We start from the raw sequence: 20,561 nt of genomic DNA, 5'->3' as shown, positions 1-20,561 counted from the left end.
TGCACATCAACCAATGTGATATATGCCATCATGTGCCGGCAATGCCCCTCTGTCATGTACATTGGTCACACTGGACAGTCTCTATGTAAAAGAATAAATGGACACAAATCAGACTTCAAGAATTATAACATTCAAAAACCAGTCGGAGAACACTTCCATCTCTCTGGTCACTCGATTACAGACCTAAAAGTGGCAATTCTTCAACAAAAAAAACTTCAAAAACAGACTCCAACGAGAGACTGCTGAATTGGAATTAATTTGCAAACTGGATACAATTAACTTAGGCTTGAATAGAGACTGGGAGTGGATGGGTCATTACACAAAGTAAAACTATTTCCCCATGTTTATTCCCCCCACACTGTTCCTCAGACGTTCTTGTCAGCTGCTGGAAATGGCCCACCTTGATTATCACTATAAAAGGTCCCCCCCCCGACCCCGCTCTTCTGCTGGTAATAGCTCATCTTAAGTGATCACTCTCCTTACAGTGTGTATGATAACACCCATTTTTTCATGTTCTGTGTGCATATAAATCTCCCCACTGTATTTTCCACTGAATGCATCCGATGAAGTGAGCTGCAGCTCACGAAAGCTCATGCTCAAATAAATTGGTTAGTCTCTAAGGTGCCACAAGTCCTCCTTTTCTTTTTGCGGATACAGACTAACACGGCTGCTACTCTGAAACCTGTCAAAGCTATATAGCTGTGTGAACCCAAAGACAGTGGAACCCAGTGGGATGGTCTATGGTGAAAAGATTAAACCAGGTGGAAGACGACAGGAAACCACAGTAATCAGTTGTGACTTACTATGGCTCTTGCAAATAAGCTACAGTAGCATGCACAAAACCTACTATTACCAAGTTCCTCACTTGTAGAGCTCCCTATGATGTTTTCTGAGTTTTCAGCTTAGATGTGAGTTTTGGGATCTTTTGTTTGGACTCAAAAACAATGGGGTTTGTTTATTTCAACTACTGTACAAATAAAACCATTTATGAAATTCAACAGAAATCTCAGGCTTTTGTATTTTCTGGGTTAAAAAAAAAAGCTTTCAGAATGTTCCATGGTTCAGAGTTAAAAATTTATTTCCCTCTCGTCTCCTACCTGATTCTAATAAATTGAATTTTCCCTGGCGACAAACTATTATTCACTAAATTAAGATTTTCATATGAGGGGGCCAGATTCTGACCCAACACCATGTGGAGTTACTCCCGATTTACAAAGGTGAGCTATTAAAATTAACCCCTGTATAAAGTGATGTTTATATTACCAGAATTAGATCAGATCTGGATCCAAATTTCCCTGAGGTGTGGGGGTTTGCTGTGTATCCACCTTTTAGTAGATCATAAAAAAAATAAAACAAACAAACAAAAAAAAGTAGACATCCATCACTGAGTATTGAGGTTTCAGAGTAACAGCCGTGTTAGTCTGTATTCGCAAAAAGAAAAGGAGTACTTGTGGCACCTTAGAGACTAACCAATTTATTTGAGTATTGAGGGTTTGTGTCTATTTACAGCAGCAAAGCATTTAAACTTCCTTTGATTACACCAATGACTTTCCCATCAAAAAAGCTCACTATATAATCTCTCTCCCTGGAAATTTGGAACTGAGTGTTCCCAAATTCTGAACCCTCTATTCTGCTAACAATCAGTGTGTGCCCAAAAGAGGAAGTAGAGTTAGGTCTTAATTTATTAAAATCACAAGCAACTTGCAGCTTTCCCTGCCAATAAAGAAAGAACTCATTGACAGCAGAGATGCTTCACGGAACTCCTAAAGAGGTCATAAAAATAGGATATGATAAGTCTGTATTCCGTAAAGTATTCTCAGTCATGCTATGGCTGCACACTAATAAAATAACCTGGAGCTGTGATAAAGGCATGACAGTGGATCGGGCAATTTTTCATTATAAAAATTTCAAGAGACCTGTGGGACCAATTATAAGAACAGCACTACTAGCCTCAGATCTGCATGTCAATACTTGTACATATGTGTTAAAGAGGATGTGCGTCTTCGATTAATTCAGTACTCATTGGTTTAGATGCAGTTCCAGTGCATCAGTCCATATAAAGCACATGTGAAATATACTGCACAGGCACTTAAAAGTTTGGGGGTGGGGGCACAATTGTCTTTCAGGTTTTAAATTAATTAAGATACCTTTGGTGCTAATTAATGTAATCACCATATTAAATTCGGCTATATAGGATACAGTTTAAGACTCTAAATTATTCTGTCACATTTGCAAAATGCTCCCTGCTTCCCTACATATTAATGGGCCAAGTATATAATCTCTGCACAGTGATTACAGCTCTTATAAGGCCATAATAAACATGAGCATGCAGTGGTACTGTTAATGAAGACAGGCAAAATGGAATTACACACTTAATTTACTCTGAAATGTTAAAAACCAAATATATCAATATGTTCAATAAACAATGAGATGGAGTTGTTGAAATGTGGGGGGAATGGTTATGATACGTACAACCTTCCTCCTCCGAGTCACCGGGTCTGTATCCAGGCCTCGCTGGGCAGGAATGAAAAGTGTTACCATCAGATGGCTGTTCAGTGCCCCGTGTGCCAAACTATTTACTCACCGCTAAAGGGGCCAGGCCAAATTAGCATTTAGGCATGGGCAGGGCAGCCTGCAGAAGCTTCAACTACTACTACTTGTTCCACACCCTTTGTATAATTAAACAAGTGAGGTCAAGTTTCCCATGCTCTTGCTTTAGCATCTTTCACCAGGATTAAACTCTGTTAATAAAAAAAATCCAAACAGATTCATGCCTGTGACATAGTCCAGGATGTAGATCAGAACCAGCTATGGAGCAAATTGTCTCTTGCGTGCGCTCAGCCACAATGAACTGTGGACATAAATCCACTGGGATCTGGGGGAACTAGTTGTCTTCCCTTCCCCTCCAGGTCACCATGTGCCATGGTGTGGCTCTGGTTGCATTCTCTTAGCAGGAATGACTGGCAGATCTACAGGCCCTATCCCTCCACCACTCCCTCAGCAGCCTGGTGGAGGTGCTCCATTGCATGAGGGAGTTGTGGACCCCTCCCTAGGCTCCTCACACCCTATTCCCACTATGTACAGGGGAACTGTCCTAACCATATTAATTCTGCTGCAGGCATAAGTTGAGCAGGATTTGCCCCCATGGCTGTAATATGGCTCTGCGTGTGGCCTCAGTACATGACATATTTCAGTCTACTGAAGCAAAAGTCATGGAGGAAAGGAAAAGAGCATAGCATTTCCTCTGGCTTTCTTTTATATTCTTGAACAGAAATCATCTTCAACCATCCAGTTTTGGCATTTGCAGTCTCTATCGGCCACTTAACTTATAACGCATATATGTTATAGGGAGAGACAAGGGCATCCAAGATGCTGTGCTTGTACTCCATAGCACAAACGGGAGGAATTAAATTCGAGTGTGCAGCCAGAAGTGATCCTCAACCAGTGAGGCTATGATTAGAGGCCTGTTTCCAGGGAGAGTACATTATTGACATCTAAAATAGAGACAGAGTCTCTCCTTAGTGCGCTCTCCCCAGCCCATTCTGGGTAAGTCTACACGGCAATAAAGAAGACCTTCGTCTGGACTGTGTCAGCTGACTTGGACTTTTGGGGCTCGGGCTGCGGAACTATAAAATTGAGTGTAGACATTCAGGCTTTGTCTGGAGCACAGGCTCTGGGAGCTCCTTGAGAAAGGAGGGCCCCAGATCCTGGGCTCCAGCCTGAGCCCCCAAACCCGAATGTCTACACTGCAGATGTACAGCCCCGCAGCCCGACCCCCATTAGCCCAAGTCAGCTGATATGGGCCTGCCATAGGCTTTTTATGCAGTGTAGATATACCTCTGAAGCATTCTGCCTGCCACAGAACTATACCATCTGAATACCCCCAGCAACTGCCACGGGTGTCTTGCTGCACCTCTGCTCCCACACCTCTTCCAGCAGTCGTGCTCTGGATCTAAAAGCCACAACAGGGCCCCAGACATTAAACTGTAGTACTCCAAACAAATCTAACCTTACAACACAAGCCAGGAAAAAAACCCAAATACATTCTAAAAATTAAAAAGGAAAGTGGTTGGGGTTATTTTTACGGCTGTTGATTAATCGCAGTTAAGTCACGCAATTAACTCAAAAAATTAATTGCGATTAAACAAATTAATCACGATTCATTGCAGTTTTCATTGCACTGTTAAACAACAGAATACCAATTGAAATTTATTAAATATTTTGGATGTTTTCCTACATTTTCATGTATATTTTGTGTTGTAATTGAAACCAAAGTGTATATTATTTTTATTATAAATACTTGCATTGTAAAAATGATAAACAAAAGAAATAATATTTTTCAGTTCACCTCATAAGTACTGTAGTGCCATCTATTTGTCGTCAAAGTGCAATTTACAAATATAGATTATTTTTTGTTACATAACTGCACTCAAAAAGAAAACAATGTAAAACTTTAGAGCACATAAGTCCACTCAGTCCTACTTTTTGTTCAGCCAATCGCTAAGACAAACAAGTTTGTTTACATTTATAGGAGATAATGCTGCCTTCTTCTTATTTACAATGTCACCAGAAAGTGAAAACAGGTATTTGCATAGCACTTTTGTAGGTATTTATGTATCAGATGTGCTAAACATTCGTATGCCCCTTCATGCTTTGGCCACCATTCCAGAGTACATGCTTCCATGCTGATGACGATCATTAAAAAATAGTATGCGTTAATTAAATTTGTGACTGAACTCTTCGTGGGAGAACTGTATGTCCTCTGCTCTATTTTACCCGCATTCTGCCATATATTTCATGTCATAGCAGTCTCAGATGATGACCCAGCACATGTTGTTCATTTTAAGAATAGTTTCACTGCAGATTTGACAAAATGCAAAGAAGGTACCAACGTGAGATTTCTAAAGACAGCTATAGGACTTGACTCAAGGTTTAAGAATCTGAAGTGCCTCCCAAAATCTGAGAGGGACGAGGTGTGGAGCATGCTTTTCAGAAGTCTTAAAAGAGCAACACTCCAATTCGGAAACTACAGAACCCAAACCACCAAAAAAGAAAATCAACCTTCTGCTGGTGGCATCTGACTCAGATAATGAAAATGACCATGTGTCAGTCTGCACTGCTTTGGATTGTTATCGAGCAGAACCCGTCATTAGCATGGACACATGTCCCCTGGAATGGTGGTTGAAGCATGAAGGGACATATGAATCTTTAGCACATCTGGCACGTGAATATCTTGTGACGCCGGCTACAACAGTGCCATGAGAATGCCCATTCTCACTTTCAGGTGACAGTGTAAACCGGAAGCGGGCAGCATTATCTCCTTCAAATGTAAACAAACTTGTTTGGCTGAATAAGAAGTTGGACTGAGTGGACTTGCAGGATCTAAAATTTTACATTGTTTTATTTTTGAATGCAGTTTTTCTTTTACATAATTCTACATTTGTAAATTCAACTTTCAAGATAAAGAGATTGCACTACACTACTTGTATTAGGTGAACTGAAAAAATACAATTTCTTTCTTCCTTTTTTACAGTGCAAATAGTTGTAATCAAAAATAAATATAAAGTGAGCACTGTACACTTTGTATTGTGTGTACTTTTTTTTTTTTTTTTGGAAAAAATTATTGTGCAAGACTCCTTCCAAGTAAAATTCAAACTCATTTTCTTATTGGTTAAACTGTCACCATAGAGCTGGGAGATTATCTATCCTTCCGACCCTCCAGCTGAGCTGTTGGCTTTCTGGTGGCTATTCACGCTGTCCAGCATTGAGGGTCACAAACAAAAGATACAGAAGTTAGAAATCTTTGAGTCTTAACAATGTTAGTTACAGATTATTTTCATCTCTTTTATGGATTCTATTCAAATCTATCGAACACCTGAAACAAACCAACAAGCAAAAATACAACCATACTGGCTAAGATGAAAATATATTTTTTGAGCAGAGAGAAGAGTTATAAGCATTTGAAAAACTCCTTTGCTATCCCTCTCCTTTAATCATTTAAACTTCCCATTGCAAATACACTCAGGGTGTATGTTAAAATTAGCCTGCTTCAATTTACAGAACTTTAGCTTTGAGTAGTCATAAGAAAAGAGAAGTTAAAATAATTATTCAAGCAAATAATGGTTTAGCATCTTCCATGTTAACATGGCAAAGTCAATGACAATTTTACCTTCAGTATTCTCTAGCAGGAACTTAAACTTTTCACAGCTTGACATTTCCAGATAAAATTCTCATGGTTTGTGTGCGTGTTTTCATAGGGATGCAGAGAAAATGCGCCACAGACCTCTCTACTGGCTTCCTTCAAGATCAACTCTGGTTTTGTCAGTGTAAGAAGAGAGACCAGTGACCGTACATAATAGCTCCTAAACTCCCCCTTAGCAATGTTTGCATGGCTAGACTTGACAGAAACTGATTGCAGGATAAAAATCACACCCACTAGTCCCCTAATAACAAAAGGCTCAACAATGAGGAGACTAAAATGCTTTAAAGGCAGACTTTGAAGTGCTTTCCTATATTTCACTGTCATTGTGTGTTTAAAGGCCAGAGCAGACAACACCTTTTTTCCCATAGCTTTTCAGGCCACTTCTGTCTCTTACAATGACCTAGTTGCACTGTTGAAACTTTTCAAAGTAATTCCAAGGAGCTATGGTTAAAATGTATATACATATAAAATACCTACACTTACTAAAAAGCTCTCCAAGTCTGCAATCTTAATAATCTATAGTGTTATTTGTAACACAGATAGACAGGCTTGTTTACAGACAGGCTTGATTTTTAAACAGATAGTTATTCATGTTTGCAATCAGCTTTGAGATCCTTGGCTGAAAGTTGTTGGCCTTTGGAAACCCCAAAAACCCCCAATTCTAGCTACCCTAATTGTGCAGTGTATGGAGACCACTTGTTCTGATTTTTTTAAAATGTTCTTAGCTTTGTGTGAATTAATATCTAATTCTTGTCTGAATTGGTTATTAAAGCACAGAGCTGCCATGGCAATAAGTTCCACAGAAATTAAATAAGCAACTACATATACATATTACTGCTAGAGAAACACACTTTTATATACAGCACAATTTAATACCATCTCACCAAAATGCTCAACATGTCTGTCTTCCTAATGAAATAATACGGCCAAGAACTTTATACTGTACACTTAAGAGGCACAGGCACTTGTGAGGGGTGAACCTCAAAAGGTTTACAAGTTTAGTTGAGTCCCATGAAATGGAAGTACTTTGGGAAGGAAGATAAAGCTCTTACACTTAAATATATACCATGTTTCACCATGAAAGACATCAACATTCTTTTTCAAACGCTGGAATATGATTAGACCAATAAATAAGAATAATTTCCATAACACCGAAGTGCGACCAATGTCTGGAGTGAAATGCAGTTGCTAAGTGACAGTGTGCAGCTACACCACAAAGCAATTTAGGTTAAGAACAGTATCATGTCTCCTTGAAGCTAGAAAGGCAATTTAGATAGGCTCAATGTAGCTACCAAAAGTGGGATTTGGCCAGAAAGCCAGTGTTAGCACCCTTACTTTTTCATCTCTCCACAAAGACAGCACTTCTAATGTTACAGTGCTTTCTAACACTGTAGGAATGATACTGGATCACAAACAGCAGAGAAAGTAGAGTGCTGTCTGTGGAGTCAGAAACATGCTGGATTTTCCTGAGCAATATCCCTTCCAAGTAATGACCACAGAAATGGGTTAAACATTCAAGGTTGTCTAACACTGGGATGACAAGAGGAGAAACCCATTCTTAGCATTCACCAAGGGGCATTAATATGTACCACCATCATCGTTATTCTTATGGACGTGAGGCATGCAGAAGTGCTGGACCATTATCTAATTCAGAGACAACTCCCTTGGGAAATACTGTCTATTCAAATTGCTGACCATCACCAACACATTTTAATAACAGACTGGAAAGCAGCCTCTTCTATTCATTTTTTTGTTCTTGCTGTTGGGGAGAGGGTGACTCAGACAAAGGCAGCACGGTACCACGCTGGCACATCTGCAGCAACTTGGACCACAAAGCATCAAGTGAGATGAAATCACAAAGCCAGAAACATGGTAACCATCCAAGTGGAGCTTTTTCATTAGAGATGGCCCTGAACCAAAACCCTGTATCTGACCTCCCACTACCCCCCTTTCCGGAAATTCAGTAGGATTTGGATCTGAATCAGTATTTTGCTGTTTGAGCCAATACGGTATTTATTAACCTCCATATGCATAATACTTTGAGTTATAACAATCTCATCTTCTATGTGTCAGTTACATTTTAGCTTTTAACTCTCAGGGTAACAACAACTCTCAATAAGCTTGGCTCACAAGCCGGCTTTTACAAAAGCCATGTGTTGGGCTCCCTTTCACAGGAGACCAATATAACTGTAGAAGGATGATAAACACGTTATGAAAAGGTAGGGTCTCTCACTCTTGCCAGTTGCTAATGGCTCCAGACAAAACCAGAAAAAAGGATCAGCATGATGTATCATTCTAGCTGCCCCACCTTTCCTCCAGTCATACACCCTATACTAGCAGCAGATGGGGGAGACACAGAAACAACTATACCATTTCTGCATCACCGAAAAACCCCAGCCCTCTTGCACTAGGGTGATACTGTAGGAACACAGGATAGTGGGCGAGATGGACCACTGGTCTGACCCAGTATGGGCACTTATATTTATGATCTGCTCATAGCTGGCTACACCAACTCTGTGGCCTCAATACACCTGAGAATTTGGCCCAATATTTCACTGTTAATCTTTTGCATAACAGTAAACATCTAAAATAACAACAACAATGCCCTGTTGTTCTTGAAAATCACCTTGATTTTCATCAAAGCATATTACCTGTTGCTTCATTCTGACACAAACAGATTCAAGAAACAACCCCCCAAAGCAGGACAGTGATTACATTTAGCAAAGTGCACACTTATTTTTTTTCTCCAGCCTGGTGTCATAGAATCATAGAATCATAGAATATCAGGGTTGGAAGGGACCCCAGAAGGTCATCTAGTCCAACCCCCTGCTCAAAGCAGGACCAATTCCCAGTTAAATCATCCCAGCCAGGGCTTTGTCAAGCCTGACCTTAAAAACCTCTAAGGAAGGAGATTCTACCACCTCCCTAGGTAACGCATTCCAGTGTTTCACCACCCTCTTAGTGAAAAAGTTTTTCCTAATATCCAATCTAAACCTCCCCCACTGCAACTTGAGACCATTACTCCTCGTTCTGTCATCTGCTACAATTGAGAACAGTCTAGAGCCATCCTCTTTGGAACCCCCTTTCAGGTAGTTGAAAGCAGCTATCAAATCCCCCCTCATTCTTCTCTTCTGCAGGCTAAACAATCCCAGCTCCCTCAGCCTCTCCTCATAACTCATGTGTTCCAGTCCCCTAATCATTTTTGTTGCCCTTCGCTGGACTCTCTCCAATTTATCCACATCCTTCTTGAAGTGTGGGGCCCAAAACTGGACACAGTACTCCAGATGAGGCCTCACCAATGTCGAATAGAGGGGAACGATCACGTCCCTCGATCTGCTCGCTATGCCCCTACTTATACATCCCAAAATGCCATTGGCCTTCTTGGCAACAAGGGCACACTGCTGACTCATATCCAGCTTCTCGTCCACTGTCACCCCTAGGTCCTTTTCCGCAGAACTGCTGCCTAGCCATTCGGTCCCTAGTCTGTAGCTGTGCATTGGGTTCTTTCGTCCTAAGTGCAGGACCCTGCACTTATCCTTATTGAACCTCATCAGATTTCTTTTGGCCCAATCCTCCAATTTGTCTAGGTCCTTCTGTGTCCTATCCCTCCCCTCCAGCATATCTACCACTCCTCCTAGTTTAGTATCATCCGCGAATTTGCTGAGAGTGCAATCCACACCATCCTCCAGATCATTTATGAAGATATTGAACAAAACCGGTCCCAGGACCGACCCTTGGGGCACTCCACTTGATACCGGCTGCCAACTAGATATGGAGCCATTGATCACTACCCGTTGAGCCCGACAATCTAGCCAGCTTTCTACCCACCTTGTAGTGCATTCATCCAGCCCATACTTCCTTAACTTGCTGACAAGAATACTGTGGGAGACCGTGTCAAAAGCTTTGCTAAAGTCAAGAAACAATACATCCACTGCTTTCCCTTCATCCACAGAACCAGTAATCTCATCATAAAAGGCGATTAGATTAGTCAGGCATGACCTTCCCTTGGTGAATCCATGCTGGCTGTTCCTGATCACTTTCCTCTCATGCAAGTGCTTCAGGATTGATTCTTTGAGGACCTGCTCCATGATTTTTCCAGGGACTGAAGTGAGGCTGACTGGCCTGTAGTTCCCAGGATCCTCCTTCTTCCCTTTTTTAAAGATTGGCACTACATTAGCCTTTTTCCAGTCATCCGGGACTTCCCCGGTTCGCCACGAGTTTTCAAAGATAATGGTCAATGGCTCTGCAATCACAGCCGCCAATTCCTTCAGCACTCTTGGATGCAACTCGTCCGGCCCCATGGACTTGTGCACTTCCAGCTTTTCTAAATAGCTTTTCTAAATGTCAACCTGTCATCCTGGGTTTTGTGAGGAAGGAAATTACTCATAAGGCAGAAGACTACTATGCTTGTGCTTTCTCAAACTCCAGTATCAGCCAGCCAGCAAAAAAGTAACAGACTCATGACATTAGGCTGAAAGAAAAAGGTGGAAAGAAAAATACTGCGTACCACAAAGATCTCTGCCTACAAAAACTGCCACACACTGCCTACAAAAACTCTATCACGGGAATGGATTTGAAAGTACGCATACTCCTGTCTACCAGTATCTACGTCTCTCTCTGTCACACACACAACTACATAGCCGGCAAAGTGAGGTAGGAATGGATGAAATGATTTTATAGACAGGAACATGAACAGCTGTTAGATTCAACAGCTCTAGGAACAATCTACTTTATGACTTATGAATTTCAATACTGCTAAAGGTTTGCTTCAAACTAACTAAAACATGAAATTTACATTAAAGATAAACCTGTCATTCTCACCCACCTCAACTAAAGTATCTAGAATAGTGCAAAATTCTTCCCCTTGGATGTGCATTGGACACATATCAGAAAAGAATTTGATCTTCATTCACTTACCATCTGGCATACATCGAACAATGTCTCTTCTTGCTTTGATTTAAAAATATCTAATTTCATCTAATTCCTAGCCCTGGGAAACATGCTGATGCAACCATTTAAAACACTGTATACAGTACCAGCAGTCACAACAATCCACCATAGATTATGGCAGCATTTTTAGCAACATTATATTCCACCTTTCTCTTTTACAATATTTAAGACTGTAATCTTACAAAATTCAGTTTTAGGCCTAGTCTACACTAGAATATTAGGTCTGTTGAACTACATCAGTCAGGGATGTGAAAAATCACACCCCTGAGTGGCATAGTTAAACTGACATAAGTTCCAATGTAGACAGCACTAGGTCTACAGAAGAATTCTTCCTTTGACTTGCCTACCATCTCTCAAAGAGGTGGGTTACCTGTCCCAGTGGGAGAATCCGTCCCATCTGAGTAGGTAGTGTTTATACTGAAGTTGTACAGCGGCGCAGATGTGCTGCTGTAGAGTTTTAAGCATAGCATAGTTGTACAACATTTTTCCATTTTACACTTTCTCATATTCCATTCTTTCACCTTAAAATATTTCTCCAAAGTTCTTCATAGAGGAGCTAAGTTTTACCCCCTTAAAACAGAGTTTCACAATATGAGACTTTTTCATAAACCTCTCTCGAAGGAAAAAAAAGAAGGGATTTTAAAATTATTGAGAGGGTGAACAGTAACAACAGTCTAGTCAGAATTGTATCTGATAATTCCTGTCTTTATTTCAACATAAAGTCAGACCACATAATACACTTATCCCACTTTGGGCACATTAAGCAATGTCAGTCAATATTAATTAAACACTCAGAAATACTATCATGACCACCAGACTGCTCTCAGATCCTTTAAAACAAAGAGTTCATTTTGTTACTCCAGGTTTCCAAAAATAACCCCTTGCCTTGGGAAAATTTAGAAAGTCAAGTGAAAAGTGGAGAAGGTCTCAAAGAACCTTATTTAAATGTAATTCCTATTTTTAAAAAACCAGCCATTTTTATTTGCACAAAAACAAGCAGAGATGCAGCCCTGGGGCAAACACATACACAACCATCTCCTAATTGACAGGGAAGTAGTAATGGAAAGTTTTCACTGGTTAGTAGATTTCACTTTGTGGAATTTACTTTTGCAAAAGGTTAATCCCTTAAGTGTTCAGGGGAGGCAGACATCAAGCTCTGGTACATGTTGCAGCATACAATTCAGAGCTTTTATAGCTAAGTGTGGAAAGGTGATCAGGTTGTCCATCAGGTTAGCATTTCTGCTGGAAAACCCAAATGAACAACAACTAGTGTGTGAGATCCTCCCTTCAGAATCCAGGGGAGTGGAATAAAAGACCTTGATGTTAGAGAAAACCCAGTAAAAGACCATCTACCTTTATACAAGAAGTTCTTAAATGTTTCCATATTGTGATTCCATGTTACAGAACAAACATTTTTTTTGGCAATGTCTTCACTTCCAACTAGCCATTAAGAAAAGTAAGTTGTGAACACATGCTTTATGCAATATAGGTAGGGTGCTCTGGTTAGATGAAGGGGGAAAACACAGTTTGAGACTGGTGTTATACTAATTCAGGAGTAGCAGTGGTGGGTTCACTGCCATATGCTCAGTCTCAGAGCCGTTAATAAGGTATTTTTGAACCATTCCGTTAGCTAAGGTTGGAATTGTGAAAAAAAAAACCTCAGTGCTAGCAAAACCAGCAAGCAGAAAAGGACAATCACTTTACAAAATATTATGCAAAAATGAAGGTGATTTTAAGCATGAAGTTGAGACCAGCCCTGACATCAAGAAATGTATCTAGCTGAATTCGACCCTGTGAGCATACAAGATAGCATGTGTCCAGGATGATACCTTTCAAAGAGATTAGTTTAGATTGAAGCCCCTGATCTGGATATCTCGAAGGACAGAGTAGTCTGGCACTATTAATTCAAAAACTGCTCTGCTACTGACACAGAGATGATCCTACATGGTTTGATGGAAAAGCATGGGGTTGACATGCAGTGCAGATGTAACCCAGAGATAATGACAATGCTGAAGGGAAGGCAGGCAGGTGTCAGTTGCTAAAGCTTCCTTGCCAAATGGTTTAGTGTGTCCCCAGTTTTTGTGCGAAGTGGGAGGCAGCTAAGCCACTTGCTACCAAGCAGCTACCCAGGGCACATTCTATATTGGATTCTGTGACAAAGTTCCTGCTCTACCTTGGTGGGTCTTACGCTTATTGGCGGATTTGCTCGCCTTGGAGCTTCACGGCAGCCCTCAGCTTGGCCGTTTTTTCTGAACCCACAGTCCAGGTCAACTCCTCCTGTGTCTGACCAGGAGTTGGGAGGATTTGGGGGTAACCCGGGCCCGCCCTCTACTCCGGGTTCCAGCCCAGGGCCCTGTGGAATGCAGCTGTCTAGAGTGCCTCCTGGAACAGCTGTGCAACAGCTAGGACTCCCTGGGCTACTTCCCCATGGCCTCCTCCCAACACCTTCTTTATCCTCACCATAGGACCTCCCTCCTGGTGTCTGATAATGCTTGTACACCTCAGTCCTCCAACAGTCCGCGTTCTCACTCTCAGTTCCTAGTGCCTCTTGCTCCCAGCTCCTCACACGCACCCCACAAACTGAAGTGAGCTCCTTTTTAAAACCCAGGTGCCCTGATTAGCCTGCCTTAATTGATTCTAGCAGCTTCTTGATTGGCTGCAGGTGTTCTAATCAGCCTGTCTTAATTGTCTCCAGAAGGTTCCTGACTGTTTTGGAACCTTCCCCATTACCTTACCCAGGGAAAAGGGACCTACTTAGCCTGGGGCTAATATATCTGCCTTCTATTACTCTCCTATAGCCATCTGGTCTGACCCTGTCACAATTCCTACAAGGTAAAAACACTAAAATCTCTGCTAATCATCAGTCACTTGCAATTTATTGTCACAACCTAGCCCCAGGAACTCTGATTACTTTTATCTTCAACTTTGCTTTTTCAATTGATGCTTCCTACAAGGTGAAGCAATCATGTGTCCAGCTTTGAGCACCACCACTGTGTGTAGAGGATATAAGTGCAACCATTCCTTTCAGGCGATTATCTAGTGATCTTCCCACAATGACCCAAAGAGAAAGCTGTTGAATTTTTCTCCTTGGATAGAAAGGTTGACAACTGAAATATAGAACTGTGACAATGAGGTGTCACAAATAAAACTTCCAGTATTTCATAACTCGTCTTCTGAGAGACCATCACTGTGAATCCCAGCTCTTTTCTTGCATTATATCACTAGCTTTTGTCTCCAAGCTATATTTCAGAATGCCCTCAAGTACCACCATATTTCAGTAAGTCATTTTCCCCACTATATATTTCTCATAAATAGCACCTTGTCCTCTAATTCATCTACCGCAGCTCCTCTTTTTAAACCTGAACATCCCTGCTCTGTTTCTCCTGCACTAAAATACCTTTCACAGCAAACTCATCTTTAACGCCCCCCCCCCGCTCACCCAGTTTTTATGATGTATTTGACACACAGCTAGGGAGTTTTGCAATTTTTCATCCATGTGTATCTCATCTCTGGCACTAGCATTTAAAATTAAAGCCTTTTTTTGGAGGCTCTCCTCAAGAAAAAGCTTGATTTTTGTCCTGACAAATTTCTTGCTCTTTGGAGGAATTTTTAAATTTGAATACTGATTCTAAGAATGTTGCTAACAGGTCTTCTGAAAAACATCACAATATCTCTGTGCCACTTGATGCTGTGCCATTGGAAATTAATGGCAGCCCATCTGCCCATTCATCTCTGCTGATTCAGCTGGAGCAAGATCAGACCCACAGTAACAAATCTCAAACTAATAAAACTTCTTCAAAGGAAAGCTGTTTTCTCTCCAGTTAGTTTTCTGTATCAATTATTTTAAACATTCTGAATAATAAAGAGGACTATTCTATCATTTCTTCAAATAACCTTTTTCCTCCCCCACTTTGGGTGGGTATGGCATAATTCCTCTGTGTTCTGCCTCACCAGCACTGTAAAACCAAATAATAATATTAGCATTTATCTCTCAAGGACTTTACAATTGTGGGTAAACGCCATTGTGCCCACTTTCAGAGATGGGAAACTTTGCTGCAGAAAGGTTATGTGATTTACTCAACACAATACGGTGAGTAAATGCCAGAGCAAGAAATAGAACCAAGTTCTCTTCCTGCCAGTTAAATGCCTTATAATCATCTACCAAACATAAACTGGACTGAGCAAAGCCCTAATGAATATACTGAAAGGAACAATCTGGCACTGATCTAACTGACTTGCTAGGTTTCTCCGGTCTCTAGGGTCTAATAAGCAATTCTATATCACCAACAATAACCAAATTTTTGTTGTAATTTAAAACAAAACAGTGGGAGCATAAAGCTATTGACTGGTGCAGGGAAAATAGATAGCCAGCAATGGAGAAAGCAGTAACACACATTTTTGGCACATATTAATGCTTTCAATCATTTGCTTGTGTGACAGATGACAAGACAAAAAAAAACCCTTATTTGTTCATTTATATTGTATATTGTCGCCAAAGTGACGTTGGAAAGAAGTATGATAGTTAAGCCAATGATGCTATCAATTGAATGCTTATCATAAATACTGTAATTCTATCCACTGATTTGTAATGGCTGTTAAAATGTAACACAGTTCTAACACAAATTTAACCCATTTCTGTTACAATTCTGATGCTACTGCCTATGGATACAGTAAGAGTTCGGGATAGGGCCTTAAGAAACAAACAAACAAAAAAGCCTTCTAATATGGAATGGTCAAAAACTCTCAGGTAAATCAGACAAATGAAAAATAAACCATCAAACTCTGTACTAGTTCCAAACGGAGGACTTCTTTAGTCTCTTAATTGTTTTTTGTGGAGGGGTGGGAACCATAGTGCTGTTGACCTACGACACCCACAAACAAGATTGTTTGGCTGAAAGAACTCCAGCCAAGCACTGGCAGCAAAAGGGTGGTTGGTTTGTTTGGGTCTGAACTAACCTAAGCTTTGTGAACCCTGGAATTCAGGGCTACCTTCCAGCAGAGGTGTCAGCACAATTATTCATGGTACACAGTGAAATATTTACATCCCTTTTCATACTGGAGGTACAATGAAACTCTCTGATAGTGAAATAATTTCCCCCAGGTTCCACATTTAAGTTCACTACAACTAGAACTGCACTTAGCTCAAGCCAATGCATTGAAACACTTTGGAACCTTCACATCATTATGTGCAGGCTCAGTCAAAATAGATTTCTATGTACCACCTTGCACCGAAGCGAAAATTAATTAATTATTATTATAATACTTAAATGTACTTGCTGGAGCTATAACTGCTAACATAAGAGAACTAAACTGCACCACATGAGGGTGGCATTTTCATATGGGACAACTTATGGCTCTCAGTTAAATATCTTCTAAAAGGGATATTGGAACAATTTGTACAGTGTGGGTGCTGAGAGCCATTTAACCAAACCAAGCCAGACATGTACCCAGAAGCCTCCTGCTGCAAGACAAGCAGGGCCGGCTCTAGGCACCAGCAAAACAAGCAGGTGCTTGGGGCGGCCTATTTCTAGGGATGGCATTTCGGCCCCAGCCATGCCGCCCCTAGAAATGTGCCCCCGCCACCCCAACTTGCTTCTGCTTCACTTCCGCCTGCTCCCCTGAGCGCGTCGCCGCTGCTCCGCTTCTCCCCCCTCCCTCCCAGGCTTGCTGCGCGCGAAACAGGGAGGAGAAGCAGAGCGGCGGCATGCTCGGAGGTGGCAGTGGTGGTGGTGGAGTGGAGGTGAGTTGGGGCAGAGAGCGGTTCCTCTACCCCCCCCGTTACTTCCTGTGCTTCCCCCCCCACCATCGCTCATCTCCACTCTGCCTGCTCCCCTGAATATGCTGCCTTTCCCTCGCCTGAGAGGGAGGGGGGAGAAGCGGAGCGGTGGTGTGTTCAGGGGAGCAGGCAGAACGCAGGTGAGCTAGGGCGCGGGCTGCGGGGGTGGGGGGAATGTGGCACCCCTGGGGGAGGAGGTGGGGCCGGGGATTTGGGTAAGGGGTTGGGAAGGGGCGGAGCTGGGGGCAGAGGGGGCACAAAGAAAAGCGGAGGCGGCCAAAAATTTTTTTGCTTGGGGTGGCAAAAATCCTAGAGCCGGCCCTGAAGACAAGCCCAAGAAAGAAACCAACAGAACTCCACTAGAACAGCAGGGATGAGAAGGGCTAATAGTATCTGAAGACTGCCTTCAACCTACAAGAATTGTTTGAATGACAAGCTAGGCTGGTACTGAATGTCACAGGGGAAACTTGCCTGTCTTCAGGTTTTGTGATGCTTGGGCCATTGAAGAAAAAATAATGATTTACTCTTTCAGCACATTAAATACTGCACAGTAAGTACGTACCTAACAGAAAACGTGCTTTTGCCTTACAAATTAGCTTTCTATAATAAAGCACTTAGATTTTTTTCTTAAAGTATCTGTTCTGTGGATGTGCATGCACACCTTGAAATTCTGGTAAATTGTCTTCTCTTCAAAGAATAAAAACCAGCAGAGTACAGTAGAAACTTTTCAAGAGTCACACCTCAGTGTCCCATTCTCCAGATATATCAACTAATCGGGAACATTTTATATTGTATCTTGCCTGAAACATCCCCTTGATCTTGATTGTCGTTGCTAAGTGATTTCAGTTGTATGAAACAGATTAAAACTAGTGAGGAGATTAAACCTCTCTCTCTCTCTCTCTCTCTCCTACCTAGAGGCTTCTTTATAAGAAAACCATCCTAATCTGAACTCTGGATGTGTGATTTGAGAAAAGCCAGCTCCATTCTGTCATTCCAATGTTTTCTCTCCTTCTGAAGACTGAACTTATACAAGTTCATCGTAAGGTGCAGAGATGAGAAGTAATGATGGGGTCAGTCTGCCACAGTGCAGATCGATAACAAATGTGAAATGAAAACCAACAAAAAACAAGAGTTATTAAGAACCCTATATAGAGACAGGAAGGCTCTGCCACCAATCAATCTTGCCAGATCCACATATCAGTAGTTAGGTCATTTCTTCAAGCTTCCTGGGACCTACACAATTGTTGGTATTTAGGAGAAAACTACTCCCTAGCTCAAAACAGCAAACATTCATCTCTCTGAAATAAGCTACTCCTTGTAAGTTTAACATATAATTAAGCTGCTGCCTTGGATGGAGTGCCAGAGTGTGATGTGGTCTTTTTATTTTATTGAAAGCAATAAAGATGCAATATACTACTGTGCAAGATATCCATCAATCAGGAAGATGGGGAAGTCCCCTGAGCAATGCAATGGTGACAAAAAGGAAGAGGTAAAGGGTTTCTTAAGGTGCTTTGAAATCCTTTATACCCTTTGTCCAAAGAAAGTACAGTACAGCAGTAGTAGCAAAAGGTTCCCCTCCCACTCCACTCATGTCCCAACTTTGACCTAAAAGTGTCTTCTCCATTCCCATTCACTCCTTGCTCTCTCCAGTGAGACACCATCAGGGTTAATACCCTTTGTGATATGGACCTGTGTGGCAAAATCCTGGATTAATAGTGAAACACCAGTTGTATCAATCATCAGATGGTAACAACATGGGGTCACTACTGGCCTGGGCTGGATTTGAAGTGCAAACCCAGAGGTGAAAGAGAATAACAGTGTCCTATAATCGAGGCCCTGAACCAATGAGTCCCTGAAACAGGTTTTAAAATATTAGAATCATTGCATTTTTATATTTACAAAACATCAAAATATTCTCTCTCTCTCTCTCTCTCACACACACACACACAGCGTACAACAGCTAAAAAGCAATTTTAAGCATACCAGTTTAAATTGCATTCAGTCAACCACGACACCCTTACATTCCACATTTAGTAACAATGATTATAGGACTTCAGGAAAACTATTGCTAACAACCAAGTCTCCAATTTGCTATTCAAACAACTACCTAGTTAATACATGCCTTGTTAACAATATCTTTAATGTAGGAGACTGAAAATTAATCCCTTAAATATTGACTGCTCATGCCTTGCAACATATCTAGTGCCATGTCATATCTACGGAGATACTCATATTTTTTTCCATATTTTCCATATTTTTAAAGCTTGGGTTTATCTTTATAGAAATGAATTGATTTCTCAGCATTTATCAAACCAAATGTCACATTGCTGCCAGAGATGGCGGGCCTGTCTCTTCTCATTTTACTAAAATTATTTGTTTGCTCTTTAACAACAGCCCTAATGTTATCTCTTATTTCATTAGTATTTATACAAACACAGCTCAAGCGATCACCTATATACCTTTATTATTGCAGCACTGAGTGCTGTCAGAGCAGAGATTGCTGAGTTCTATAATAGGCAGCATTATAGTGATGTGAAAAAACATCCACCAGGTCCCTGAGGAAAAATGATCAAACTCATGTCATCAGTCTCTTTATGCATATTTGTATTCGAGTCAATAGAGAGGGTTAAACCTCTTACCTACTATCCAATCCAACTCCTTGATTAACACACTAAAGCTGGAATTTACGATTTTTAACTGAGTATTGTCCCTTCAAAATTCAATGTTATGCTGCTGTGCCAGAGTTAAAGGCTCCAGTAATTCACTGCTATAATTATCTCCAGCCTAGTTTGCTTCAGTGAGGAAAAAAATTAAGGTAATACACAGCTCTAAATTCAATTGAGTTTAGTAGCTCTGGTTAAAAGTTTTAAACATGAGCTGCACACTAAGGCTCAAACTCTGTTGTCAGATGAGATGATGCACACTCTCCCAGCAGAATCATAATCCCAGCCTGGATTTAATCTATCCACTGTCCTCCTAGTAACATTGGGATAAAAACATGTTATGCCAAAGTCTTCCTTTGACTTCAAGGGGGAAGAGAGACAACATGGGTGAGGCAAAAACAACGAGGAGTCCTTGTGGCACCTTAGAGACTAACAAATGTATTTGGGCATAAACTTTCGTGGGCTAAAATCCACTTCATCAGATGCATGGACTGGAAAATAAATTTGTTAGTCTCTAAGGTGCCACATGGACTCCTTGTTGTTTTTGCTGATACAGACTAACACAGCTACCACTCTGAAACACGGGTGAAGTAATATATTTTTTTGGACCAATTTCTGTTGATGAGAGAGAGAAGCTTTCGTGCTTACACAGAGCTCTTCTTCTGGTCTGAGAAACGTACTCAGGGTGTCACAGCTAAATACAAGGTGGAACAGATTGGTTAGCATAAGTAGCTAACACATATTTTAATGGACCATTCAAGGTGAAGAGTCATTTTCTGGGAAGTAGGCGAACTTCAAAGATCAAATATAATAAAATCCAGATTAAGTCTCAATTTGGGGCTAGGTTCAGGCTGATTCTTATTTTATCTAAACCACTTCATTCAACCTTACTGTTGCATGACTGCACTTGCTGATGTGTGTCCTGATCCTACATCTGGTGAAGAAAATGGTACTGATTTACACAGATAGA

At 41.1% G+C, this 20,561-nt stretch overlaps 1 protein-coding gene across 8 annotated transcripts in view; it reads right to left on the bottom strand.

Moving 5' to 3' along the window:
• Positions 1-20,561, bottom strand: part of ARHGAP24 (Rho GTPase activating protein 24) — a 336,201-nt gene that overhangs the window by 88,190 nt on the left and 227,450 nt on the right. Inside the window, exon 1 of one of the 8 annotated variants that reach the window (XM_073340571.2) lies at positions 6,170-6,187. The exons of the other annotated variants lie outside the window; for them this stretch is intronic. The gene's annotated coding sequence lies outside the window, so the exon portion shown is untranslated. Of the gene's footprint in view, positions 1-6,169; positions 6,188-20,561 lie in introns of those variants that run through there. 8 annotated transcript variants of the gene reach the window in all.

This window comes from Lepidochelys kempii, chromosome 4 (assembly GCF_965140285.1).
Source record: "Lepidochelys kempii isolate rLepKem1 chromosome 4, rLepKem1.hap1, whole genome shotgun sequence".
Classification (NCBI taxonomy): Eukaryota; Metazoa; Chordata; order Testudines; family Cheloniidae; genus Lepidochelys; species Lepidochelys kempii.
Note: the sequence above shows the minus strand (reverse complement) of the source record. Positions and strands in the feature narration are given on the sequence as shown.